The following is a 20000-nucleotide window of genomic DNA, read 5'->3' on the forward strand; positions in this document are numbered from 1 at the left end:
CGTTAAGAACAGAGGACTGGGCCTCTGAGGAAACATCCTCATCCATCCCCCTTCTCTGTTCCTTCCTTTGGAAAATAAAAAAAAAAAAAAGAGGGGAGGATTTCCAGCCCCCCGCTCCCTTCCCTTTAAGTCGCCTTCTACGACATGCAGGGAATACATGGGAAGTATTCTTAATCCCCTATCCCCAGGGAATATTATACTTCCCACGTATTCCCTGCGTGTCGTAGAAGGCGACTAAAAGGGGAGGGAGCGGGGGGCTGGAAATCCTCCCCTCTCTTGTTTTTTTTTAATTTTCCAAAAGAAGGAACAGAGAAGGGGGCCAGGTGAGGATATTCCCTCTATGACCCAGTTCTCTGTTCTTAACGCTACCTCGCTAACGCGGGAAATGGCAAATAGTATGAAAAAAAAAAAAAAAAAAAAAAATATATATATATATATATATATATATATATATATATATATATATATATATATATTCTCGTTCAGTTGTCGATTACACAAAAGTACATAAACACTGAGCTTTACAAGAACTAAACTTTGCCACAACGTGAAAATTATAGCAATAGATTATTTTCTTTTATTCCTCCAGTTCTACCATGAGTTACATCTAAGTATATTTGAGCATTCGTTTGGAGGGAGAATGTTGCAAGGAATATTTGTCAACAAACCACCTAAGTCTTGTCACTATGGCAGAATTATATAAACTGTGCCAAGCGGAAGTGTTCTAAATCTGGGCTACTGCAGTACACACAGAGCTGATAGTTTACGCTACATAGAACTTACGAAATTTTCTGTATATATATATATATATATATATATATATATATATATATATATATATATATATATATATATATATATATGAATCACATGTTTACCAAATGGCGTCCTAGCTTCGTCTCTTCGATGTATATCAACTGACTTATATTCCTCTCTCGTGTCTCCCCTGATGATGTGATTATTACACGAAAGTGCACTTGGGAACTTTTCGTGTTTCATTTTCCCCGTGGACTCATAGGAATATATATATATATATATATATATATAATATATATATATATATATATATATATATAAAATATATATATACACTTAGGTTAGATAAGGTCGTATGTATTACTCAAAATCAAAAGACTTTTCTGTCGTAGAAACTACAAAAGTATTAAATTTCCTAATCAGGGTGCTATCTATGTATATCTAACCTTCTATAACGTATTATGTGAGTCACATAAGAGCTTATCACAAGACTGGGCGAACAGCCAGTCAGACTTAATGTCATAGAAATCAACTATATACGAATTACCTTTGTGAAATGATCGTAAACAAGTGTTGTTGTTATTGTTATTGACAATTACAGAGGATGCAATGCTCCACTACAAACGCTATGACGTCTACTGACGAGATGAACAGCATCCACAAGGGGATGATGATGGCACTAGACACACACATAACACACACTACACACAACACAACACAACACACACATTCACTAGCCTGTGTTGCAGTAAAGTGGGCGAACACAAGTACACCCTCCCTCTTAAACCCACGTCCTTGTAATAACCTTGTTGCCATGCTAGCTGGCTCCTCCTGCTGGCCACACCACGACCCTCTGCCACACAGCAACGACTTAAGATTGTAATACAGATCGTCAGTATTAATAGACAATTATGCCATCCTGAGAGATCTAATCACATGATCCAATTCCTGCGAAAGCATTGTCATTGTAAAAGACAAAAAATCCTGAGGGACAGAGGAGTAAATAGATCAAAAAAATAAAAAAAAAAAAAATATTATCCCATAATCCATCAAGGCTGGAAACAGTTTCCGATAATCAAAGATTAAATTACCCTTTTTTTTTTTGTATATAAGAAATAAGGGTATATTAACCTCTCTCTCTCTCTCTCTCTCTCCCAGTCAATAATTGTGATCTTTTCTATAACTAAAATAGATAATTTGTGGGAGAATGACTTAGTGTTGTTTAGCCCAATACGTCCATGGAAGAATATGGACAGTGTGAGAAGAGATGAGTGAAATTCAAAAGGATCTTTGAAGGTATATTTCTTTTATAACGTGAAGACGTGAATCATAATTGCCTTTAGGATGCTTTGAAAACAAGAAATGATTAAGTAATGCTACGCTTTCACAAACGTGCTGTCGTAAATTGTTGCCTGAAGACGTGAAAATCTTATGGGTTCCAGGTCTGACATTACTATATCTGTGCAGTGGAAACCCCATTATGGCAAGACTAGCTCTCCAACACAACTAGACGCCTCTGAGAGTCACTTTTCCCTTAATAAACAGATGGGGGAAAGGTGTCCACAGGTACTACCGAGTGAACGCTTCTACAACACGGGAGAAATAATTTAATTTGGTTCACAACCGCTGGTTTTGGGTCGTACTTTTCTGTTCCAAGAGTTTATGTCAAAGATTATACATATAAATACAACCTCAAGCAATACTGTAGAAGAGGTTTACATGCTGATCTCAGAGGCCTCACTTAAAAAAGTAGAAGAAAAAACTTGGTTCTTATTTTCGCCTGATTTCAACAGATATCCGTTATCCATCTGCAACCATTATATTGATCCTTAATAGGTGTGTGTGTGTGTGTGTGTGTGTGTGACAGACTTTTAATGCATATAAACCTAGCTCCAAAACAGGACTGTTTACCATAACACAATGAACACCTTTAACATTCTTTCTGGTGTCCGTAAACATTCAGTTAAGCTGTATCAAAAATGATGTCCAGTTATATAGAACAGCTTAAATGTGTATTTGCCGGAGGGTTGATTTGATTAGAAGTGACACTCACATGTTAATGCAATATTCCACTATGACACCAAACATGGTGACAAGATAAGGCAGCCTTGCTCTGATAAAGGAATACTGGGGGTGTCTTGCAATGTGACGTGATGTGTCATATCAGAGCACAGCTGCCTTGAACTTCCTAAATAAACCCGTTATCTGCAACACGTCACCAACGCAGACATATGCCTGGGTTATCAGACTTGAGTGCAAGAACACAAGTGATGCTTTGTGAATGTACTCCAGGGGTGTATCCAAGGGAAATATGGTCAATGGCAAGCACTGAAATTGCTCCCCTGGCTTGATTAAAAAAATGTACATACAGTGGATGTATATAAAATTATATATATACTGTAATTATCAACTGTTGAAGAGTTAAGGCCAAACTTAGATTTATGTAAACTCTTAAAAGACTTTAATACTTATTTGATCACAATTGTAACGTAGAAGCGGTAATGCAACTGATAGTGGCAAAATATTACTGTAGTTGAAAAGTAAGCGAGTTTCTCTTTTTATCTCAAAACCAAATCATCAAAACTGTCAATCATTGCAAAGACTCTTAAATGACATCTCTTCTACGCTTATATATATGAGAGAGAGTTATAAATAATAAATGTCTTAAAATTATTAATACGACGAATCGACGTGGCTTTCTCTTTAGAAACTCCTAAAAGCAAGCACACACAACAGGTTTTCAGTACCGGTTCTCAAGAGATCCTCCACCTCCCTCACACACACACACACAACCTCGCCCTCACCATCCCTCCTGCTTGATGCATTTAACATTTACCATCACCTTCAGTTCATTGCTACACATCACGTTTCCTCACCTCAGGCAGACCAGCTCAAGCAATGTTTAATCAAGAATATCAAGGCATGGATTCTCTTTAATCATGTTTTCGATATGAATATTTCTTTTTATTTTTTTTTGGTCGATTAAATTAAAAAGTATACGAAGGGACTCGGTTTGAATCCTAGTTGTGGCAGATGGGCCACAGTCCACCACGCTGTTCACCCACATTAAAGAAGTGATCTCAATAAATTGGGCCACCATGCTCAGACTACATTATACATATACAGTAAAATACAACCTTAATGAGATGGCTTTGATTAGGGGTTTCAATCGCCCGTGGCCTTCCCTCATCTAACATGAACGGAAAATGAAACAGCGGAACCACACTATCATACAACGTACCAAACGAATATAATAACCTTTAGTGTAGATATATATATTTTGACAATATCACAGTGTGGGGAAACGCATGTATATATACACACACACCCCCCTTAGAGACAAGCTGGTCCCGCCCTGACCCACGACGAAAAATGGCCTTGAACATCCATGACAACAGTAAGCTAATGCAGTGCCAACCACCCCTGACTGGGTGTTTGAAAACTACCTGCCAGATATGGTGACTTCCCTAGCTTCAAATGCAGGACCCTACCCTGACCTGACCTGACCAATATATGTCTTCTATTAATGCAGACCTGTAAAAAAACCCTTGAGGAAGATCACGCACAAACATATGCTGATACAATGCCTTAAAACATTAATTTTCTTCCCCTGTGTAGACAGAGCCTCACCCTCGCCTCCCACCTCCTAAAACAGATGTAGTGGTGGTGTCTGCCGTGAGATAGAGCCATGTGCAGCATAAATTAGGGCGAATTTTAAAACGAATTCATGACGATATCTGACGCAGATCACCAAGCGACCCCTTGCGCCATGAATAAGGAAACAACGGAATCTATTGCAAAAAACTCTAATGGAATTTGTGATAAGGTTTTATATAACAGATATATTGATAATGAATATCGAGAAATGTTAATAAGGCGACTTAATAAGGTTTTATCCTACAGCGAGAGTGAATTGGAACCAGGGTATACCACGATCAACAACGTAGTATCTCGAACGACAAATATATATAAAAGACTCGAGAGATCTTACGAAAAATAACCTCTTTCTTTTAAACAATCTTTTTGGATAATCAAAACACCATCAAAAAGAATCTATCAATACGAGATCTGATGACTTAAAATAAGAGTCCTTGACCACATACATAAACTTTCGTCAGTGCGAGAGAACTTGATTGACCTTGAGAGAACAAACACCGTCTGGCAGTGCAGTCTACACACACACTCACCCCTCACTACCCAACCGCGTGGACCGAGGCTCATGCAATGCCTAAGGATCAGTAGCGTTTGGCGTCATATTTTATTATTATTATTATTATACTTGATCGCTGTTTCCCGCGTCAGCGAGGTACCGCCAGGATACAGACGAAGAATGGCCTATACACACACACCACACACACACACCCATATATTCCTATGAGTCCACGGGGAAAATGAAACACGATAAGTTCCCTAGTGCACTTTCGTGTAATAATCACATCATCAGGGGAGACACAAGAGAGAAATATAAGTCAGTTGATATACATCGAAGAGACGTAGCTATGACGCCATTTGGTAAACATGCGACTGTCCATATATATATATATTATATATATATATATATATATATATATATATATATATATATATATATATATATATATATATATATATTTTATTGGAAAGGATCACAATTTTGCGCGTGATCAAGATATTCCTATGAGTCCACGGGGAAAATGAAACACGATACTCTCCAAGTGCACTTGCGTGTAATAATCACATCTTGTGTCTCCCCTGATGAGACTTTAAACGATAATTTGCGTGCTTTACCATACACTCGCTGTGTCTCCCTCATGAATGAAATGACCACTTTACCATCAAGCTAGGTTTGACCACCTCACTAACAATATCATTAGCGTAGATGTCCAACACACACTCGAATTTGAGAGAATCGAAGAGGAAATGTGAAAGAAAAAATTAGACCACGTTTTAGGAAACTTAAACGTGGTTTGCATCAAGTATTATTCATAATAAATTCTTAAAACCTTTTTTCAATCTAGTAAATTACGGAGGAAAGCGATATAACTCCCTACCATTATTACACATCTGCAATGAAACAAAATAATTTTGCCTCCAGGGATTTTTTTCCTCCCCTCTGGGAAGGAAGGAACATGTCGACGATATTTGGCTAAGAAGACTACATGATATTGAGCGAGGCTGATTGGAAACAAGCTATATCAACCCGGGTCGAGTGTGTGAGATAGTGTGTCACCAGGACTTGGTGAGCAGCGGTGTGACACACGCTGGGTGGCGCCCATCCACCACGTAACTGCCCACTCACTAGGCTAACGTAACACCAGTGTGGGTGTGGCATGGTCAAGTTAATAACCTCAAGGCCCTTCAGCTGACCTGAGGGAACCCTTAGACTGATGGCCATTAAGAACGTATCCTAGGAGGAGGGTAATAGCCCCCATTAAACTGTTATGATGATAATGATCAATCAATATATCATCGAAATCACTCAAACAATTTTAATCCCCCGAGATATATATATATATATATATATATATATATATATATATATATATAATTATATTATTATTATATATATATATTATGAGAGAGAGAGGAAGGAAGAGAGAAGATGAGTTTATCACAAAATTTCATTTACATATACATGCATTACAAATGTTTCACTGGAATAAAAACTCCCAAGTTGTTTCTAAGCTGCTATACGTTATGAAATATCGTCAATTAATTCTTTGTTAAGCTGCTATACGTAAGAAATATCATTAATTAATCCCTTGCTAAGCTGCTATACGTTATGAAATACCATCAATTAACTTTTAATCACACTGTATCTCCGATGTTACAATGATGGGCAGAAGCGCACAATTAATTAGCATAAAGTGCGGTAAAAAAAAATGCAAAATTTAATTTTCTTCCTTAAGAAAACTTTAGTTTAATTACATCTTTATAAGAAAATAAATCAAGCATAATAGTTTTTGGATAGGATGAATTTTCATGTTTCCTGTGTGGTGAGGATTTCGGTTAGCCTATCTACCTTATCATAAATAAAATCTACAAGAAACTAAACTAATAGGCAGGATTACCCTCTAATTCAATGAACCATCAATCGTTAGATAATCAAAATTTTCACCCATGATCAACGGGGAGAGGAAAAAGGGGCAAATCAAATGACCTACAATGAAAAAACTATCGAAAAACGAACGATGGTTTTAAGTGGGTGGGAGGTCGTCTCTTATGTATGATGGCCTACCCTTTAATCTGGCCTTTAAGGGTAGGACCATTATGGTTAAGGGGTTACGATGACGTAGAAATGGGTGTGTGTAGTGAAGGCAGCTGTGGCTTGGGGCCCCCCCACACATGTGTGACATGATGTTGCCACAGCGTTGATTGGCTTAGCCACCGCCTCTGGCCAGAGGCCTAGCTGGCCGGCAATGCCTTACATCTTTCTACAAAGTAAATAGACTAATTCATGGCCTTCTACATCTACATCTCTTTTTCCCCGTTTGTAATATATATATATTTTCATTATTTTGTTAACCGTACGTTTGAGCGTAATGTTAACTAGGCCTTGTTTTTAAGACTTTTTTTTTGCCGTTCCTCAAACACTGTTGTGCTGTATTGCAGTTAAGGAAAGGTTGGTGTTCCAAATTAAGAGCTACAGTGGAAATTATTGAAGACTCCGTAATCTCGTATTTACTTAAATCATTCTAACTCAAGTCCCTGAAAATGTTCGGCGTTCAAAACTTGAGCTGAACCTCCTTGTACATTGGTCCTACACAATGTCGGGCGTCCAAAACTAGAATGGAACAATGTGTCGTTGATTTCAATGCAACACAAAGTAATTCTGGCATCAACAAACCAATGCGACCTTTCAAGGCTGTTTGTGATAGTGGAAGATAACCAGAAGTTAGGAGGTATACAGATAATTCTGAGAATAACCTGCAAATTGCCATTGTGATAAGTGAGGTGCAGAGAATATAAATAAGTCGTGAATTTGAAGCGAATTAGCTATCATTTCTCTTCTTAAAAACGTATCTTACAGCCCTGATTTCTACCACTCTAACTAGTGAATCGTTCCATATGTTGAACAATCCTGCTGAAGAGGAGGGAACACACAAACCGTCTACCGAAACGACGCCGAAGTGGTGGAGGGGGGGCGACGTGAGAAAGCACACTCGTTTTCTATGAACGTAACACGTCAGAAACTCATAGTACGAGGCAATTATTTACATGTCCACCTACATGTCAGTTGGAAGCGTCCACTTCTGAAACTGGTAAAAAGGAAACGCTAGTTGAATAGTTAAGACTAATAAGAGAGTCATTGCCCAATCAATTACTCCATCAATTACAGAAAATGGTGACTTGGCACAAAACAACGAAACCATGGCAAAGGTTTTCACAATTTTCTAAGTGGTTTTTCCTCTGCATTTGTAAGTAGAGTGAATGATACAAATCATGTCTGCTTATATTTTTTTTTTATGACATGATCGATAGGTTTGATGCAAGTAATGCAGTTCATGTATCCTATCCAGTTTCTTAAACATCACCCAACAAAGTTCCACATCAAAGGTTACTATCACAAGTTAAGCCACAGAGAATAGATGGTTAGGAGATAGGCTGACTGGCCTTAAATAAAGAGCAGTGATTTAAATTCAAGCCTCAAAATGGCTCGACGTAACAAGGACCAGCCATGGGCCCACCCTGCTTCTCTATCCCACATTTATGAATGGCTCTGATAAGGGGTCTGCAATGTCAGCTCGAACTTCGTGGACGCTACTAATTTGGGGAAACGAATCTACGAAAATACACCTAACGTCTGCAGACTATGAGGGCGGCTGGTGTCTAAGGCGTGACTCCAAATGTTTGCTGGTCTCAAGGAGCTGACCCAGTCTGGGTGGTGGGAGGCGAGGAGCGATGTCGTCTCTGAGCCCAAGACATGGCGAGGTACAAGACCCGTCTAGCAGATGACTCGGCCTCCAGCCTAGGGAAAACACACCCTCAACCTCTCCCTCCCTCCTCACACCAGCAGATGTCTTTCAAAAACCTCCTTAGCGAAGGTTCAAGAATTAACCTCACTGTATGTGTGGGAGAGACTGTGATTGTGTGTGTGTGTGTGTGTGATCAACAGAGAGTCTTGGTCGATGGCGATCGGGAGGTGCAAAATAGCCGAAGAAGTTGTGGTTGTGGTTAGTGTGGTGGCAGCAGAGCTTGGCTGTTTTGGCCGTGTTCCATCTCCTTTCATTGTCTTCAAAAATAATCGCAGATGATTTCATTCTTTCGCCTATTTGTTTTGTAAGTCTACAACCCGTTTCTTTTATCTTCTTCGCCAGACGCCAGTAAGTTCACGACGCAAATGGATATATGAGGGTAATAAGACACGACAGTGGTGCATGCAAACTTGTCCTGTTGATCTTAAATCTAATTTTCAGGGTGACCTGCGACGCTATAGGGACTTAGGCTACAGGCGGAGGGATTAAGGAAGGCCCTCATTCCTCCGCCGTTGATCAAAAAAGAACAATATTTCTGTCCCGCCTTTTAAAAATGGTAGATTTGATGTACGTAAACATTTTCACCCATTGTCTGTTCTTTGTGAGTTCTGCAATGACCCGTGCAGTCCACAGTAAGCAATTCTCAGGGAAAATCATTCATAAGCGCAATATATATATATATATATATATATATATATATATATATATATATATATTAATATATTATTCTTCTTCATACTATTCGCCATTTCCCGCGTTAGCGAGGTAGCGTTAAGAACAGAGGGCTGGGCCTTTGAGGGAATATCCTCACCTGGCCCCCTTCTCTGTTCCTTATTTTGGAATATTAAAAAAAAAAAAGAGGGGAGGATTTCCAGCCCCCCCCCTCAGCTCCCTCCCCTTTTAGTCGCCTTCTACGACACGCAGGGAATACGTGGCAAGTATTCTTTCTCCCCTATCCCTAGGGATATATATATATATATATATATATATATATATATATATATATATATATATATATATATATATATATATATATACGTATGCTTTTAAGGATATTTGGAAACCGTGGATGAAAGCAGGTTTGTCAAGGTGTGAATGGCTGTTTCTCGAAGGCTTTGGCCAAAGAATATTCCATGGATTATCAAAAAGGGGTTGTGGGTGGGTGGGTGGGTGGTTGTGAAAGGGGAAAAACGTGTTATTTCTGGTTATGGGGGAAGGGTGGGAGTTGTTAAGGGAAGTACGTTCTTATTCCAGGTTATGAGTTAGGTTGAGGGTTGTGAGGGAGGAGTGTATGGTTATTCCTGGTTGTAGAAAACAGGGAGGGTTATGATATTTTGTTTCATATGGAGAAAGTTTTACACTCATGTTGCCTCGTCCCTTATCCCCTGAATACATGAATCATGTATTCACTTCTGTATAAGTTTACACACACACATACACACACACACACACACACCTTCACTCCATCCTTGGTACATATTCATCAACTAGCCTGAGGAGCAGATGAACACGAGGGGCGGAAGTAAGCCTTTACCACGCCCCACGATTCGAACTCAAACGGGCCGATCCTATCTACCGTATTATCGTGACGCTGACCACTACCCCACGGTGGAGTAAACATATTCAACTGCCAAAACTTAGAATTTATCTTGTAAAAATGCTCCATTGAGAGATGCAATACTTGTTTTAACTAGTCTTTGCTTACGATAATGAATATGTCTTTATCGCTTTCCAGTGGCTTAACCCAGTTTCCTGTGGTTCATTTAGGAGAGAGATTTAAAGTGATTTTAAGGGTTTTAGGGATGGCAATCATCTCATGCGTATATTTTTGAAGTTTTAATGGAAAATTGGGTTTTAATTTTGGTTTTACGCTGGTGGAGGAATAGCTAATTTTAACTACGGATGTGGTTTTATTGCTTTGGGAGCGAAATTGTTTAAGCTTTTTTCATTCTTAAGGTTATATCTACACTTGGAAGAATTTAGAGAGAACAAGAAAAACCATATTTACTTGGGGGGAGAATAATTCTGGTGTTTGGAGTTTGTTTACTCAATTTTGAATGCTAATTTGTTTTGACAAATTCTAAAAAGAAAACGGGTGTAACTGGAGGACGAACTTCAACGTTTACACTTTTGGAAATACCAGAAATATCTGCCAAATGATAAACTTGAAAGCACAAAGACCTGACGTATTGCCTCTATATTCCACAAGCCACCTTGAAAAGAAGTTAATGAAAAAATCTCATCCGGAAGCTAAGGATCCATCTCCATTAAAATGAAAATTTAGCATCATTTCGCTGTAAGCGTAAACCTAGCATCGACCCATTTTGTTATAACTGTCAATTATGAAAATATACATATATAAGAATCAAATATTTAACGAGTGATTTCTAATGGCTCTCTTTTAATGAGGAGGCTCTACTGCACTGGAGTTAGTTAATAAAATTCTAATCAAGGTGTGCGTAATGTCGAAACATGCTCGGTAACCAATGTGATATCTGGCTCTCCCCAGTTGCAGTGATTAAGACTATTGCTAGGTGAGGTATGAAGTAAAGGGAGAGTAAGAGAGGAACCATTATATTTAACTATTAGGTTGGAGGTATGAAGATAAAGGAGAGCAAGAGACGAACCATCATTAAGTCAGGGGGTTTTCAAAGTTTTTGGAGCCACGGAACCCTCTCAGTTCCCTTGCGAAATAACCCCCTAACCCATGGAACCTTCTCAGTCCCTTACCCCCTAACCCATGGAACCCTCTCAGTCCCTTACCCCCTAACCCATGGAACCCTCTCAGTCCCTTACCCCCTAACCCATGGAACCCTCTCAACCCCTCACGAAATAGCCCCCCAAAAAAGATCCCGACGTAGTTTTCGCTTTTCCCTGAATTCCATTTCGAAAAGACCCATGCTTTTGAAAGTCACTTTGGTTCCCATAGCAGTGTGAACAGCCCGGAAACACGTCACAGATGGCGCGGTTCTGAAGATGCTTGAAGTGGGTTGGGGGTAATCTGGCAGCAAAGTTGTGTGTGGGGAGAGGAGGAGGAGGAAGATCAGGTATTTCCCTAGATCGGAGGAGTGGGAGGGAAGTGGGGTAGAAAACGAGAGCCACTGGGGAGATAAGTGGTGAATTTGAAGCTGATTAGATCACCAAGGTCCTTTTCATGTAATCTTATCGAATCTAACCTCCTTCAGACATGTAGATTAACCCCTTTTTTGTGTGTGTAAGACGACATTACGATCATAGAATAGGGTGGTGATCCCGGCCATCTTAACCTATACCTTAATATTGACAGTCAGGTCCTGGACCAAAGCCATCGTACGCAAGGCAGACATTGTCGTGCTCCAGGGATGAAGAAAATAAAAGAAGGCCACAGTCGCCAAACGAAGAGCGCAAAAATGACAGCTCAAACGTGACCAAATACACGACCAGCCTCACCGCCTGGGTGTGTGCTGGCCATTGGGAACACTGTAGCAAAGGCGGACAGGGAGGGAGGGAGCGCTTACCTAATTCTGAGGTTCCTCCCAACTCGACCAAGTTCTCACCCTCTTCACACTTTGTTTCCCCAGCACTACGGTGCTAGCCTAAGCTCCCGCCTCACACGACCTGATCAACAACAAGCCACCGTTTTGCATTATTCATGAATCTTTTACTATCTTAAGACCACTTGAAGGAAATTATAAGAAACTATGTTTCCATCACAGAGGGTTACTGCATTCTCCCACCACGAATTTCTTCAGTATCTTTGTGGCGAAGACACGCTCAAAGAATCAAAAATTGATTATACCCACTGAACCTCTCTTATCGTACCAGCTTTACGTAACTTCAGATATGCCGTTAGTCATAACCAGACGAAACTGTATCAAAACGAACGAAACTTGTGGTAAAACTTCTCTTCGTCTGGGCCATGACACCAGCACTGACGGACAGTTAAAAGATTACATGGTAAACACACAACAGGCCAGACAAACTTTTTCTGAGTTTAATCACTTGATAAAATGAACCTAAGGTAGTTTATAGATTTCTTATCATACCCACATTAGATTACTATGAGAGATGTGTTGCAAAGAGAAATGGTGACATGTTTAGTTCCATTTTGAACCAACGCTTCGTTAGATCCTTGAAGGCGACGGTACGACCCTTGGGTTTAATGTTGCTGGACTTTAGCCAGACATGTACAGGTCAGGTCAAAAGGTCAGGTCATTACACCTAACCTTTTCTGGTCAAGGACCAACACTTGTCATACTCAAAGGGTCGCAAAATGATCCCCCACTGGCTAACATAAATCTACGTTCAGGACACTGCATGACAGTAATCCCACTCTATAATGACCTCTCTCCATTCACTCCGATACCTTCGATTTTGAGACAGCGCAGCAGCAGCACAACTGCATCTCTCTAAACAAGGAGTATGTTGGGGGTTCCAACCCAGCTCCTCCCCCTCCCGGAGCCCACTGTCGCGCCACCCGCCGAGGGAGCAAAAAGTTGCCGGGAAGCATTATTCTCCATTCAGCACAGCTCCCTGGCATCAAAACTGATATCGAATGATTTCTAAATCAAGATCTATTCATTAAGTCACAAAGTTGTCAGTTTTCGTCACCGGAGGAGCAGAAACTATGCAGTGATAAGCTATGAGCAAGTGGTGTACCTTAAACCACAAGAAACTTGTTTACTTTACACTCCTGTCGAACAAAAAATATATTCTGATAAACTGTCTTGCTTTACCGAGCGATAAACTGTCAGTAGAACACATTGTGTTACCTCAAATACTTCCTTCTCTTTCTATCGTTTGATTTCTTCGCACAGAGAGAGAGAGAGAGAGAGAGAGAGAGAGAGAGAGAGAGAGAGAGAGAGAGAGAGAGAGAGAGAGAGAGAGAGATGAGCACAGACCAGTGGTGTACATATATGAAAGTTGCTTGGGGTACGCGGGACCCAAGTCATAACTGTGGGGGTCATGGGTTACGTCGGCAGAAAGGGGGAGGAGGGAGGGTTTACCAAGTGGCTAAAAAGGGGGAGGAGGGAGGGTTTACCAAGTGGCTAAAAAGGGGGAGGAGGGAGGGTTTACCAAGTGGCTAAAAAGGGGGAGGAAGGAGGGTTTACCAAGTGGCTAAAAGGGGGGAGGAGAGGAAGACTGCATCATCGGTGAAGGAGGAGGAGGAGGTAAGGCCCCATTTATGACAGGGGAAGGAGGAATTAAGAAAGCAAACTTTCCTAGTCCACTTTCATTGTATCTAATATATATATATATATATATATATATTATAATATATATATATATTATATATATATATATATATATATATATAATTTCACTGATGGGAGGAATATGCATCACCGTAAAGAAAGGAGGAGGGAGGGCACTTTCCCCCCCTCACCACAAGCAGAAGACCCTTGCAGACCCCCACACTCACTGGGTGCTTCCTAGACGTCTATACAGTGTCTGTACGACATACGGACCATCCTGGCTGGACGTGAGCGCAACCTAGCCTATTCGTGAGCAGCCTAGGTTACCTGGCAACCTAGCCTATTCGTGAGCAGCCTAGGTTACCTGGCAACCTAGCTAATATTCGTGAGCAACCTAGTTTACCGGGCAACCTAGCCTATTCGTGAGCAGCCTAGGTTACCTGGCAACCTAGCCTATTCGTGAGCAGCCTAGGTTACCTGGCAACCTAGCCTATTCGTGAGCAGCCTAGGTTACCTGGCAACCTAGCTAATATTCGTGAGCAGCCTAGGTTACCTGGCAACCTAGCTAATATTCGTGAGCAGCCTAGGTTACCTGGCAACCTAGCTAATATTCGTGAGCAGCCTAGGTTACCTGGCAACCTAGCCTATTCGTGAGCAGCCTAGGTTACCTGGCAACCTAGCTAATATTCGTGAGCAACCTAACCTGCTCGTGAGCAACCTATCTGCTCGGCAACCTAGCTTGTTCGTGACTAACCTAGCCTGCTGGGCAACCTAGCTTGTTCGTAACCAACCTAGCCTGCTTGGCAACCTAGCTTCTTCGTGACCAACCTAGCCTGCTGGGCAACCAAGCTTGTTCGTGACTAACCTAGCCTGCTTGGCAACCAAGCTTGTTCGTAACCAACCTAGCCTGCTGGGCAACCAAGCTTGTTCGTGACCAACCTAGCCTGCTGGGCAACCTAGCTTGTTCGTAACCAACCTAGCCTACTGGGCAACCAAGCTTCTTCGTAACCAACCTAACCTGTTCGTAACCAACCTAGCCTGCATGGCAAGCTAGCCAGCATGGCAACCTAGCCTGCCTGCACATGAAAAACTTAGCCAGGCTCGTGAACAACCTACTTCTTCTGTTCGCTGAGACGGTGCTTGGGTTTGCATAATCCCCCGAGCTGGTGGGAGACGTATACGAGTTTATTTTTGTTTTCTTTTTGCAGAATGGAAATGCAGGCTTGTTTACTGCGCGTTTTCCCCTACTTATTCATCTTCCTTTCCAGATGGCGTACAGAGCCTGTGATCCATTCTGTTTCTGGGACAGATGACTTTGGCGGTGATCATGTCTGTCGTGAGAGAGTTCGAGGTTTGCGGTTTGTCCAGCGTTCAAAATCTCTTACCATTTATATAAAGGTGGTTTATCTGGGGGAAGCCTCCCCTTGATGTGTTTGGGGGGGATGATGGATGGAGACGGCAGCCGTGGTCTTACTTCTTCTCTCTCTCTCTCTCTCTCTCTCTCTCTCTCTCTCTCTCTCTCTCTCTCTCTCTCTCTCTCTCTCTTGCCTAAGAATGTGTCCATGTATTGCCAGAAATCGTGGGACGGTGTTTATACCCTAAGGGCCGACTCTAATCTCGTTGTGTAAGATTACGGGTCACTACAGGTCTGGTGGCTTTTACAGCCCCCTCCCCACTTCATGGAGACTTTTGATGCATAGTCCAGATGAGTTCTTCATTGTTCTCTGTTAACTCAGGTGAAACTGTCGAAAGAGCACACTTGTGGCTGTGATCTAGCTAAGAGAACATTATGGTAATGTTCGTTTAATCTATAAATACATGGAGAATGGCACAGCTTGGCCAGCCAATGACAATTGCATCCAAGAACTGTGTCTGAAGTCTGGCATAATACGAAGAGCCAGTGATATTTTATTTTTTCTAATGGACCCCATTGAAGAACTTTAAATACTCTCCAAATAATAAATGAAATACATAAAGGAATAAATCATCCTTATTATGTTTCTGTTTATATTTTCCTATATAATGTATTCCCCTCGACAAATTTCTATAAGCTATGCAAGAAACAATAATTCACATTACATAAATGAACTTCAAGTGCTAAATCCTTTATTTATAATGTATACCCTAAGGCAAATTTCTATAGTTTATGCAAGAAACAATTCACATTACATAACTGAACTTCATGTACTAAATCCTTTATCTATAATGTATCCCCTAAGGCAAATTTCTATAGTTTATGCAAGAAACAACAATTCACATTACATAAATGAACTTCAAGTACTTAATGTGATAATTCCCAAGCATTATGGTTTCCTCCCAGTCAAAATTTCCCCAGAAGCCAATTCTCCCTTTCCCAAACATTGACCTACTTCCCCGTGTGAATTTTTGACCCAGGTCACGATCCATCAAAATGCTTTGAGCAAACATCGCCTCATTCTTTTTTCTTTTCTCTTTTTTTCCCCCCTCCTCCTTGCGTTACCTTCCCTCACCGTACAGATAAGCCCTGGAGCATAGTCTATCGACTACATATTATCCTGGAAGGAAATAGATCATCTAGAAGATCCCAAGTCAAAAGAAATAGATCCTAATTATTCTCTCTCGGGTGAAGATGCATGACGCCCCACAATATTTTTAGCCCCCACCAGCCAAGGCCAGCTAGGTAGGTACGTAGGCAGCCAGCGGACCCTAGGGAGCTAGGGAGCTGCTAGGCGCCTCTGACCTTGCCAGCCTGCTGGGCTAAGCTACAACCCCCCTGCCCCCAACACCCTTGCAAAAATAAATGCAACAAAAAGGTACATGTGGCCTCGGACGTGGCTGACGTACATAACACAGCTTTTCGACAATAATTCTGTGGATTCGAAAGATGATTCACACGAGTAATGTTCAAAAGGTGATCGATGGTATATATATATGTAGTAAACATGCGATTGTCTTGGATAATCGCATGTTTACCAAATGGCGTCTTAGCTTCGTCTCTTCGATGTATATCAACCGACTTATATTTCTCTCTTGTGCCTCCCCTGATGATGTGATTATTACACGAAAGTGCACTTGGGAACTTATCGTGTTTCATTTTCCCCGTGGACTCATAGGATATATATATATATATATATATATATATATATATATATATATATATATATATATATATATATATATATATATATGACAGAGAGAGAGAGAATGTTGTTATTTGACTAGTGATACTTGAGTGGATGGAGTGAGAATTTGAAATCATCCATTAAACTGTACAGATGGCATGATTAGGGAATAAATGGAACACCTCATGAAAAATATGAGTCACTGGTTTGTATAGTTCCTTCCTTGCAAAACACCGTGATCTTTTATATAAGTTACGGTGTTCGAGAGTAATGGTTTAATATGATTTAATAGCGGTTCTCAACACATGTTGGGCGGTGACCGAGAGAGACTGAAGGGGGTGAAGGAGTGACATGAATGGGTGTTGGCTTGGGAGAGGAATGGCGATGATCCATGGGCGAATCCAGGGGGTATGGAACCCCCCTTTTTTTTTTAGAAAGCAGGCCTACCTAGACCTACCCCTTCTCTCTCATACACCGAGAAAACAACCATCCCCCTCCCCCTTTTTTTTATATGGCCTCTGCCATCAATTCATTCACGTAGTTTCTGATATGAAGTAATCCACACCTAGTAGCTCTGGCATTGTACAATATATATATACATCGATGTATATTCTCTCCTCACTTATGATTCATATATGTAGTAAGGGTGAGGATCACTCCTCACATCCTAGCCACGGAAAACAAAAGCTAGGGTGGGTGACAACCCCCCCTAGAAGTACCGGATCCTCCCCTGAACACAGGTGGAAATATAAGGTAGTGAATGGGTGTGTGGAATATGTTTGGCAGCGGGAATGAGTATTGAATCCCTTTACATCATGGGGCCCCACCGCTGCCTCCCACACCCCCACCTCAACATCTTTCGCAATATTCTGGCATCCATGTTCGCACTAGGAGTGTTATTAGGCATGAACGAATATTGTATGAAGGTTAAGGTGCCATTACACTTGATTTACGTCAGATGGAGAAATGGTATAATAAAACCGATTATCAAAACACCGAAATGAATAAAGTGAACCGGAGTTGAAAGGTGGCAATCAACGAATGAAGAAATAGGTTATTTTTTTTCTCTCTTTCACTCCCACGAAAGCAATGAAAGTATACGTAAGACATTGACATAACGCATATAAAGGTCACATATATATCCTCGTTTTTATCATTAGTAATTTCCGTAGCTCAGAGGCACTACACTGTCATGTAAACTTTAAAGCGTCTTGGTTTTTGTTGGTTGGAGCGACGAGGTTTGGCAATGGAGCGGGCGAGCTGTGTGGAGGGAGGGAGGGAATGCAAGCAGGTTTGGGCACCGAGGGCTTGCTTGTGGCCTTGTAGATGGTTGAGGTTAGACAACCAACGCCACACAACCGTAATATTTTCTTTTTTTCAAACGTTGCACACACACACACACACACACCCGTTCGATACCGACCTACGTTCTCTCTCTCTCTCTCTCTCTCTCTCTCTCTCTCTCTCTCTCTCTCTCTCTCTCTCTCTCTCTCTCTCTCTCTCTCTAGGACATCCCAGCATAATCCCATCTCAACTCACAGCTCGGCACTCAGCTCTGGGTTCCTTCCTCCTCCAACTTAAACCACTCCCACAACCAGCCACCAACCTCCACTCAGAAATAAATTTAAAAAAAAAGATAAAATACGAACCCCCTAGCTCTCACTTTAGTGATCTTTATTGATAGATTTCCTTCCCCTAACAAATACATCACTGACCAAACACATACACACTGAATCGACGCGACAAGCACTTAAAAAAAAAAAAACATTTGGCCTTCCACCTCAATGCACCAGACATACACCCATCAGAAACCACACTCTCCAGGACAAATACAGGTCACACTCACCCGTCTACGCTTTGGACATCAACCATCACCAAAAAACATCGTTTTCAATACGTCCAAATACCTTTCATGCCCAAGATCTATTTACCACAAGGAATGCACTAATCATTAATCACCCTTTCATTAGAAAGAGTGTGGTTGAGAGAGCAGAAGAGGGTGTATTGAAATGGTTTGGGCACATGGAGAGAATGAGTGAGGAAAGATTGACCAAGAGGATATATGTGTCAGAGGTGGAGGGAACGAGGAGAAGTGGGAGACCAAACTGGAGGTGGAAGGATGGAGTGAGAAAGATTTTGAGTGATCGTGGCCTGAACATGCAGGAGGGTGAAAGGCGTTGACAAGGAATAGAGTGAATTGGAACGATGTGGCATATCGGTCGACGTGCTGTCAATGGATTGAATCTCAGGCATGTGAAGCGTCTGGGGTAAACCATGGAAAGCTTGTGTGGGCCTGGATGTGGAAAGGGAGATGTGGTTTCTGGTGCATTACACATGACAGCTAGAGACTAGTGTGAACGAATGTGACCTTTGTTGTCTTTTCCTAGCGCTACCTCGCGCACGCGCGGGGGGAGAAAGGGGGTGCCATTTCATGTGTGGCGGGGTGGCGACGGAAATGGATGAAGGCAGGAAATATGAATATGTAAATGTGTATATATGTATATGTCTGTGCATGTGTTGGGCCATTCTTTCGTCTGTTTCCTTGCACTACCTCGCTAACGCGGGAGACATCCAGTATTTAGAATGTAGTAATGACGAGGCTTGAGAACGTAATCAAATGCACCAAGTCCCTGAACAATGACACTTTGTATGAGGGGCGACAGGAGGTCCCAGGCGACAACGAAATGATAACAGCAGACTTCAACGAAGACTTTAGGGTACAGAGTGGAAAAAAAATGAAATAAAAACCTGTTTTATATCCGGTATTATATCATAAGCGCAGCAGGGTAGGTTCATATGGACCTACAACTTTCAGTCACTATAGGAGCGGGACTTTATAAAATAAACCACAACTTGGAATGCGGTTATGCATCCAAATCTATATGCTACGTCTTTGGGCCTTGTGCTGGCGACATACGCTTTCGAGCAAGGTGTGTGGGAGTGCGTAAATGGAAGCTTGGGGGGGGGGGGGATATCTAGGTTTGGACTCGTGCTATCCAAGGCCAGAATATAGG

The 20000-nt window shown here is 41.3% G+C and overlaps 1 protein-coding gene across 4 annotated transcripts in view; it reads right to left on the reverse strand.

The window, feature by feature from the left end:
• The window catches only part of LOC139754740 (cytosolic 10-formyltetrahydrofolate dehydrogenase), a 79573-nt gene that overhangs the window by 51111 nt on the left and 8462 nt on the right, over positions 1–20000 (reverse strand). For 2 of the 4 annotated variants that reach the window (XM_071672470.1, XM_071672465.1), the window contains exon 1: positions 12209–12318. The exons of 1 other annotated variant lie outside the window; for it this stretch is intronic. The gene's annotated coding sequence lies outside the window, so the exon portion shown is untranslated. Of the gene's footprint in view, positions 1–1303; positions 1405–12208; positions 12319–20000 lie in introns of those variants that run through there. One more of the 4 variants, XM_071672468.1, reaches the window with a different exon arrangement.

This window comes from Panulirus ornatus, chromosome 17 (assembly GCF_036320965.1).
Source record: "Panulirus ornatus isolate Po-2019 chromosome 17, ASM3632096v1, whole genome shotgun sequence".
NCBI classification, from domain to species: Eukaryota; Metazoa; Arthropoda; class Malacostraca; order Decapoda; family Palinuridae; genus Panulirus; species Panulirus ornatus.